The following is a 10,287-nucleotide window of genomic DNA, read 5'->3' as shown; positions in this document are numbered from 1 at the left end:
AATCAAGGACTATTTATGTCTGGCCTTGGCTTTGATTTACTTGTAGAAAGTCAAGTAAAAACTTTGATCTTACAGTGTTCTACTGAAAAAACCTCCAAATTTCACTGGAATTGAAGACTGAGGAGGCAACCTGCAGTGTCTGTGCCCGAAGGCCTCTGTGCTCAGAGCTGCTATCGACTTCAGTGGGAATTTTGCCTGAGTACAAAGAGATGAACAGGAACCAAGAGTAGGAGCAGAGGCCATGTTGCAGCTTCACCTGAAAATGAAGCTTATAAGGGCCATAAAATGTTGTGGCTTTTCTTTTTCTTTTTTTCTGTGATAGGCTATAGGCACTTTAGATTCAAACTGGACACCTTTAAACTGGAAGGAGAACTGTACTCACACTGATAACTTAATAGCACATCTAAATGTCTTTTAAAAAGACTTCAATTTACCTATTAAGACCAAATAGACTGTCTGTTAATTTGACAGAATATCCATGTTCCCTGAACTTAGGGCTATAAAAATTGTTCATCTGCTCAGTCACAGGCCATTTAATTTTGGATGCATCATTGCCAGTTGGTTACAGTAATTAGCATTCTCTGTATTGGAGCAGCTTCCCTGAAGCTATGCTAAGTAGGGTTACACTTCTGTATGGAAACATAAGCAGCCTTGTGCAAATGAGCCTGGCCACCCATCTTAGAGACAGAAGCCCTAACTACAGCTTCTTGGCTCAGGGTGCCCTATATGCCCACCTGCAGATCTTATTTACTGGTTATTAATGACATGAAGTGTAGGCAGCTGTGAAAGGCACAGCATGGCAGCTTCAAACCTCTGCTCCAAACTATTCTCTCAGCCATGTCATTTCTGTGAGTGACACCTGATTTCCTTCTTTATTTTAATCTTCCCCTTTATACTCTCTTTTAATGAAGTTATCAGACAGAAATGAATTATCTGGACATAAATTGTGTATATGTGTGTATATATATATATATGTAAACCTGTGAACTGAGGCACAGCATTTGCTAATGCAGGTACTTGCCACTTAAAACACATGGGTTCTCAAATAAAAATGTTTTGATAAGTCTTTCCTTATTATGAACATATGCTGCAGATATTTTGGTTGGGTCTGTTTTTCCATATCTCCTAATGCCTAAAGTAGTATTTTTATTGTATTTTTAATGGAAACACCAACTCCCAGTACTGGACTATGAGTAGTGCTGGAATTGTTCTTTTCTAAAGGCTAAACAGCACAATAGCTAAAACCATAAATAAATTAAAGAGAGGCCAAGATTTTTTGCCAGTTGTTCTGCAGCCTATGCACATTTTCTTGTTCTGTGTTGAATGTCTGCGCTTCCTTTTCGTTTCCTGGGAAACAAGTGAAGGGTTGTATGCACTGCAAGACATACACTAAGAATAATTCTTCCCATTTAATCTACCCTGATTCTTTACTTCTTAATATACTGGAAGGTAACTAATATTTAATACCATGAAATGTATCTGTGCATGTTTAATGATTCAATTAATCAGAGAGAAACCTTCTTTATAATTAAATATAGATAGGCTATAGTCTTTTCTTCTCATTGACTGATGCTACTGAGAATAAGGGATAAGAATAATTTTATACTATTATTCTGTGTGCCTTTTATTAGAACTCTGAACTGTTTGGGTGAGTAAAATCAATGATAAAAGTACATTTTTTCTTAGAGTTATGCACTCTGCTGTTTCTGTATTCCATAAAAGTCTAACCTTATGAATTTAGGTACCAATCCTACGAAGACTTACACATGTGTTTAAGCACAAGAGAAGTTCAACTGACGCTAATGTGATTACTCACATTAAGTTTAAAGCCTGTGCTTGAGCCCTTGTAGGACTGACTTTTTCAATTGCTGGAACAGCCCTGATGTGAGCTTGGAAGAGCTCATATATGCTTGCTCTGTAAGTCCTGATTTGATTGCAATTTGTAGCCATGACTCGTTTCTTTATAAGCAGCAATTTTATTAATCTGGTTGTGGACCTCTCTTGGCTTGGTTACTTAAAGAAAGGTTACAAACCATCACTACAACTTCTTTTTCTATCGCTCCATACAAAATTCTGTAAGTATAGGCTACAAAAAAGCCAACTGTCTTCAATACAGTATGCAGATGGGGTACACATATTGGCAAGTTAATAAAGTAATGGTGTACATGCAGGCAGATTTAAATATGGAAATGGAGATTTCCTGCTTCTTGACTTCGTGTAAATTGTTGAATATATTTGTTTAATGATTTATACAGAGCCTCCAGCCATAGCAACTAGGTAATGTTTACAAAAGTTAAAACATAAATTACATGCACAGCCTACAATGGGTTTCATTAAATGACCACTTCTGCTGCCAAGGATACCATATGTTAATAGTCATGTTGTGAGACCATACCTATCTGTTGAAATGCCTTTCCATATCTGCTTACCTATCTACCCGCAGATACAGGTACCATGATGTGCCATTGGACACCCAATACTGTTACACTCTAAATGAATGATGTGTTACTTCTAATTTAAATATTTTAAGATTTTGTGCACACAGCTGAATATACCTAAGTACTCGGAAATGAACGCTTGCGGTTGGCTGTGTTTCCACAGGAGACATGGGTCTTTTGTATATTAAATCCATATGGGCTGGTGAACTGAGATAGCAATCCCAAGTTTGATTGACTGACCTTTCCACTGAAGCCACAAAAACTTCATTTTTCAGGTTTTTTCACTGCTTGCATTTCGCATAGTCATATTTTTAAAACATACGTACCTACCTTTTTAATGAGAGGAAATTTTTCATTGTCATAGTAACAGGGAAAAAATTTGCAAACAAAATCAAATGCCCAAATTTCCCCTTATAAATAGGTTACATTTACAATGGGTAAGGTGGGGCCAGGAGATGCCTAGTCTGAAGAATAAAGATGTGATTATACTATTTCTGTAGCACTTCAGTCAAGGAAGGGCCATTAATTTGTTCTTAGGATGACCTTAAGCCAGGAAAATAAGTGTTTTGTTCAGTTAGGGCCTAGGTGTCTGGTGCAGAGCTCGCGCATATTATTTGAAACATTTCTGTTGAGACCCTAGAAATTATGGCCAAAAACCTGAAATCCATGGGGTATGACTGAGACTAGGTTTTCTTTCTTAGGGGCAGTATCATGCTACACTCAGGTGTTTGTTAAGAAGGTGATATTCAGTAAAAAGAAAAACAATAACCTTCTCTGGATAAATGATCCAGTCAGTATGTAAGTAGGAACTAATGCCATTCATGTAGGCTGGCTATCACGTTTAGAACATTTCAGTGCCTCAATATATCTATTTTAAAGATCAGTGCTTAAGGCATAAAGCTCTGTTTCATTGGTGAGGAAGCCAACAACTACATCTGTCCTGAAGGAAATTCTTCTGTCAGCTGTTATTTATACAAACTGCGGGATGATATGGTGGGGAGTGAGTTTTATCAGCATGAGCTTAGTGTAGGTGCAGAGTCAGTGAGTAGCAAAACATCAAATAAGCCATGCAGGTCATCTGCAAATGAATGCTAGTGACAGGGTTGGACCATGCCAAGCAGTCACACATTGGGAAAGAGTTTAAGTCAAGGTATTTTAAGAGAACTCACTATTTTGGAGAGTTGTCAGCAGCATTATTTGCAGTGTGTCTGAAACTTCTCTCCTTGAGAAGCCACCTTGGGTGGCTCTTCTTCCGTGAATATATGTCATTACATGATTTTAAAGTATGTTGCCTCATCACACTGCAAGGTGAGAGACATGTGAAATGTTTCCTTGGAAAGCCAAGGTTCTCCTTTTCTTAAAATGCCCATTTCTAAAATGCCCATTTTCTTAAAATGCCAATTTCTCATGAGCAGGTTGGGAAATGATGCTTAAAACTGAACATTTTTGTGTACAAAAAAGTTATCAATTTAAGACGAATTTTGCACACTTGACTCATGGACATTTGCAATTGTGGGTAGAACTCCACTTTTAGTGAGAACAAAATTCTTTAAAGGCAAATTTAATATGACTATTACCTGTTTGGAATGTTACACTTAGTCATATGGATATTGGTTGCATTCAGGAGACAAATATTCCTAAAAACAGTTATCACATGGTTGTGGAAGTTAATGTTGCCATATATGTGACATAGGGTTTACAAATATCACTTGTCCATGAGCGTGAAAAGAAGTGTGAAGAATAATCAAGCCGATTTCTTACTGGATCCCAACCTCAGGATATCTCATGACTGAAGTTTTCTGAAAAAAATGGAGTTAAGGGTAATTTGGTGCAGTGGAGAGATGAAAAAAATAGAGATCTAATATCAAATAACACTGACTGTGAGATCTATTGGGCTGTGGAAGAATCCCTGAAAGAAGCCTAACTACTAAGTTCCATTTTAATCTAGACTGGACAAAGCACTAAAAATACCCAGTTGGGAATGATACTGTGTTGGCGGGGAGATGGGAGAGATGATCCAAGACACTTCACCTACCTCTTCATTCTATAACTCTGTATACTCAGTATAAGGTATTCTTTATATGCAAATGCAGCGTGTGGTGTAGACTATATTGAATAAATAATGTAGTCACGTTGTGGGGCTTGTATCCAGGATCTTAAAATGCTTTACACTGAGCTAATGTGTTATCACTGATATATAACTACCCTTGTATCACAGCTGCTGGCATCACTCTCAAAGCAACACTTATAATTTTTGTTAATTTATCTATTTAGATTTATTGCATTTATCAAGTATTGCTAACACTGAAGAATAGATAAGCAAATGCATGGAACACAAATCCATTAGAAAAGTAGGGTGGTTCCCCTCTCACCCCTAAACAGGTCTTTAAGGAAAGCAGATATTCCATGGTCCCTTCTATTTAGTAAAGAATATGAACATATGGATACCATATAAAAAATAACCACAAGAATTTTCATTGGCTATTAGGGTGCATACATTCCAGCTCAGCATTGACAGCAGCATCATTACTTGCCCACTCAAAAATATCTGTCCCAGGAAAAACCTGAAAAAGCTGATGATTCTTCTCAGACCAACAGAGAGGATGACCGGGTGTTCAGGAAGAATGAGAGGATGGATGAGGAAAGAAGGAAGAGTTGCTGTGGCAAGTTTCCCTCACTTGACATTTCTGATCTAGAAACTTCCTTTCCAAACAAAAAGCATGGAGGGGTGGGAAGGATATGACAAGAGCCTTAGCCTCTTAGATGACAGTATGTTGCACGTAGGACTTGGCAGTCCCTCACCAGCATCATTTTTTCACCTCAATGTATATAGGAACGTTCATCCCCTGATCATGCAGACTAGGGAGTAGTTTGGATCCAACCGCATCCTGCCCAGGCAGCAGTCTGGGTTTCCTTATATTGAACTCAAAGTAATAATAGCAGCATAAAAACGTATGAGCCTGCTGCATGCAGTGGCCTAGTGCTCCCAGTGTGTGGTTGAGATGGCCAGAACGTGTCCCTGGACCTTAATAATGGGCAATGCTATTATTGATACTGATTTCTTGCTGTAAGTTCTGGCTTAGGCAGTGTAAAGCAAACAACCTGAGCATGCTTTTTTCTGTGACGCCAACTCCCTTATGCTACTTGCTGTCTTTGCACACTGCTTTGTAAGGGGTTCTAAAGCATGGAAATTGAAATTGAAAACCCACAGCACTTACACTTCCTCGTGTAGTTCATGAATCCCAGTGGCTCTCTTTCAGATCTGGTGTTTTCCCAGTTGCAGAACTTCACACATATTTTGAACTTGATGATTCAGCCATTAAGTCTAGGCTTTGAATTTTGGACTTCTGGATTAATGAGCCTTGTATCGCATATTTTAAATTCTGCCTAGGTTGTCCCATGGTTGTTCAAGTCTCCTTCTGGATGTGAGTCTGTAGCTGTGGTGTCCTAACCTTTGCTCCACCGTAGGAGCACTGTTCCATTCACCAAGAGAACAGCCCTGGTTTGAATTCATGGCTCTGTAAACTCAGGTTTTTGGATCAGCCTTCTGTGCACTGGAAATCTTTTTTAAATGACTTGTCTAGGACCAGCCAGTGTTTCAGTTGTATCTCTCAGACAAGGAAGTAAGTTGGCCCCCTATCATCGCCCTTCCAAATCTGAGATTTTTCTTATTTTTGAATTGGGGTTGTATGAGTTGCATTCTTATGTTTCCTTTTTGGACAGACTTATATTTTTATTTCTGTGCAATGTTATTAGTTTTGGCCCTCCAGTGAATGACATTTCCATCACTAGCTTCTCCCCTCCCTTCGACTCTACAGAAGTAAATTAGACTTGCCCTTGAGAGCTTTCTGAGACACAGGTAATCTTCTGGTGTATTTTGAAGTGAGGTTCTTGTATCTGATGGAAGGCTTTAGTTATGACAGCAAAACAAGTAGTGAATAACTATGCTTTTAAGTTTGTAAGTGGATGTCAAGGAAAGCAACTAAGCAGCAAAATGACCTGCCCTGGCACTGTCCCTTTCACTTCCACTGGGAGCTGGGGAATCAGAGAGGGGAGAGTCTGGGTAGCGGAAAGTAGAGCTGAGCCTCTGTAAAGACTTGCATCTGTGTCAACAGCTTGCCAAGGAAAACTGATGCCTGTACATTAATCTGAATTATCACAGTTAGTTTTCGTTTTGTAACCAGCTCAGTCACAGCATCATGATCTCTTTCTTGAACAGGAGGTGAATTGAGCCCAGCATGGTGACAGCACTAGGAAACCTAGAGAAGAGAATAAAATTAACTGATACTAGACAATTCAGAAACAGAAAAGACTCCATGGCCTGACACAACTTTCTTTTCATCTAGTTATTAACGTCATATTCCTGCTTTCCTTCAGTACTCCCTGTTCTCTTTTTCCAAACAAAAATCTCTGCATTTTTGAGTGTCTCTGTTATGTCAGTTTTTCCTAGTAATTTATACTTATTTTCCTCTTTGTGGAAGGGGTTTCTTTTAAGGTCCTATAAGTAACTTTCTAACTTTAAAATAATAACCTTATTTTTAAGCCCATTTATTAATTTTAAAAGTCCCTCCTATTGCTTATCATGCTTCATGATGCTCTTAGAAATGTCTAATTTGACCATCTGTAGACGTTTTTCCTCATGGTGTTATAAGTGGTACTGCTTACTTCCAAAACTCTTGTTCATGCAGAGAAATAAACTTGTCGGGACTGAATCAAAACTCATTAAAATCCTATTATTCTGTTGAGTTTTGGATCAGACTTTCAGTAATCAATAGTCTGTCAGTTTTTACTCTTCCCTCCCTCTCTCTTTATTTCATACCCTTGACAGAAGTGCAACATATGGTGACAAGGAATCCACCCAGTTTATGCTGCATTCAGTATTTCTATATGATGTTGCTCAACAATTTACTTATATAAGGCCTTGTCCTCTCTTTTTCATTTATTTGAAAATATCTGGTATCATAGAGAAATATTTTGTTTTCCTTTTGCAGTCAGGGTTCCAGTGGTTCCTCTGCAGCAACTCACAAATCCCATTTTCCTAGTCATGTCTTTGAATGGTGTGTTGTGTTCAGCACATATTCCCTTGATGGGTTAGCAATTCCCAGCCTCTGGGATAAGCATCATAACAGAGATTTGGAACGTTTTCAGAATCTCCAAAGGAGAATATTTGACAGTGCAGAGACTGAATACATTAATTGTATTTTGATTTTGATTTTTTTTTTTTTTTAATCTGCCAAACACTCAGTGATCAGTCCAGATCTCTCTCCAAAGTAATATAGAGAACAAACCTTTTATCTTTCCAGGATGAATACATAGTTGTCTACTACTTCCTTTCTAAGGAAACGTGGGAAGCTAGCTATCACCGCAGAGCAGCAACTAGATTTGTTGGACAATTATGTTGCACGGCTGAGCTCAGGTGCCGAAGGCCCGTTGCAATGAGAAAAGTAAGAGATCCCCAATTCTTTCTCACTCAGTGGAGGGTAGCAATACTTATTCCCACTTTCAGAAGTACTCGTTTTCATTTTGTCTTTCTGTTTGGGTGAATGCTCTGATCTATTTTTCCCTCCGGCGAACACCCACTGTAATGTTCTTCAGTGTCAGGTCTGTGGTAGCCGCTGCGGCGTACCCAATCCCACGTGCATGGGAGGCTTGAGCAGTAGGTTCCCTTCATCGCAGGGCTGTTGGGTAACTCTTGCCTGCATGCATACCACGTTTTGCTTTGCTTTTGCTTTTGTCAGTGTTCTGAGGTTTTGTGCCGACAGCCGACCTCCTCCTGCGGGGGTGAGCCAGCTTCTCAGCAGCATCTGCAGTTGGAACTGTTTGGGTTGGTTGCAAATACTTTCTGCTGACGCGAGCCAGGGGAGTTTGGAAAGCACAAAAAAGTGCTTGTAAACTGAGCACATTACACAGGTGGTTGGGATTTTGCAGAGATCTGGAGCTGGATTTTTAAAGGCACTTGGCACATCTCATGCCTAGAGGGATTTTCCAAACCAACTTGAAGTAACAGAAATGTGCCATTTGTTTTACCTATCTTTGGCTGTGTAGTCAGCTAGCTGACTAGACTCTCTCTGCAGAGAGACAAGAACTTCCAGATTTCATCCCATGCAAAAATAGGTGCCTAAGGTAAACGGGTTAGACCATTTTATCTCATCTCACTGAGTGAAAAAAGTAAGAGATTATTTTGCAAAACCCCTACTTGTATACCATCAAGACAAAAACATGGAATCATGTAATTGTGTAATTTGGAGATTATGGGGGTGCTACAGTTGTTAAAATGTTTTCTGCTAGACAGGTTATTTTATTGTTTCTAATGAGCCTGGCCTCCTGTCCTACTCGTATTGATTATCAACCAAAATACTTATTGCCATGCCTAATATCTCTGACTAGATCAAGTTGAAGGAAGAGCCAGATTCAAGTAAGTCCAAGTTATATGTTCTTTCTGGGGTGGATTCATAAAATTGTTTCAGGCATAAACCAACCACATTTTTTAACCTAGTATATACTCCTGTTACATTTTGTGAAAAATCGTATATTTTTTTTTTAATGTCACAATGACCTTTCATGTCTAACATTATTTTTAAGTGGTTGAACCGGCAAATAAAGTATAAATGTTTCACAGAGATGTGTAACCCACTTATAGACTACTTTTTTGAACTACTTACAGTAGCTTTGCAGGACAGTAACTATTTTTATGTATTTATGGTGGTCTCGCTAACCTGAAAAAAAAAAAAAATCCAGTAAATTTATTTCAAATACAAGCAAGATGTGTGCATGCTACATCTATACTGGTAAATGGCACTGGAAGTCTTTCTACCCATGGTTTTGGGCCGTGCTGAGTAATGCTTTGCCAAGCCGTTCCTGGGGACGATTTATGAAGGGCACCGCTGATTCCCAGCGGGCAGCTTGGGTAAGGCCACCCTGTTGCAGAGAGTGGTAGGGTTTGAGTTTAATTGCTGTCGTCTGGGCTGCATGTGAAGGCTGACCACAGTGCCAGGGAGTGCACTAGGGAATGTTTGATTTACTGATGGAGCTATGTTAACAAGCAGTGAGGGGTAATACACATAAGAAAACAGCGAAAGCATCCCGCCCCAAACATATTAATCCTTGTAAGAACATAGATGAATCTGGTAGCAAGGTTATATACCTAACTCAGCCACAGTGATGGTAGCCAGGCTTCCTATTCGTTCCACGGCAAGAAGTGGGATTTATTTGTTCATTTTGACTGGGATGTCCTATGACACATGAAGACATGCAGAAAGACAGTTTAGACACCTGTATCCAAAGCTGAACTACATGAGAACTTCTGAGGGTTAGTGCCTTGGACTCTGAAAAGCCCTCCTTTCTGCAGAGTCATGTTCTTCAGTTCCGGTAGTTTTGTGAGGGGACATTGCTCAAGTCTGTCTAAATAGACTTTGGCTGTGATTCCTTCTTTCTCTTACATCCACGTGGAATATTCTCTACGCTGTTTAATCTTGGCCCAGTAGTTTCAATATATATTTTATTTTGTTTTCATTTTCTCCTCATTTTAAATTCTCCAGCGTCTTCAATTAAGCTCCACTTGGCTGGCAGATTTAAAGAATAATCTCATTCGTGTGCCAGACAGACAGGGTCTCTCCCAAGTCCACCCAGCATAAATAATGACTTCCACTTTCAGACAACAAATCGAACTCTTTAACTTGCTACTGTACATATCCTTCAAGAGCAATTATTGAGCTAAACATGTTCTTGTTCCTTCTAGGTGCCTTGAAGAAAGGAGGCAAAGGAGATGAAAACTGATTTTGGAGAATGAAAAAACCCCCATATTTATGTACACACACACAGGTAGGTGAAAAGTACTTCTAAATTAACA

The sequence above is a fragment of the Grus americana genome, chromosome 1 (genome assembly GCF_028858705.1).
Source record: "Grus americana isolate bGruAme1 chromosome 1, bGruAme1.mat, whole genome shotgun sequence".
NCBI lineage: Eukaryota > Metazoa > Chordata > Aves > Gruiformes > Gruidae > Grus > Grus americana.
The sequence above is the reverse complement of the archived record's forward strand: the minus strand, read 5'-3'. Positions refer to the sequence as shown.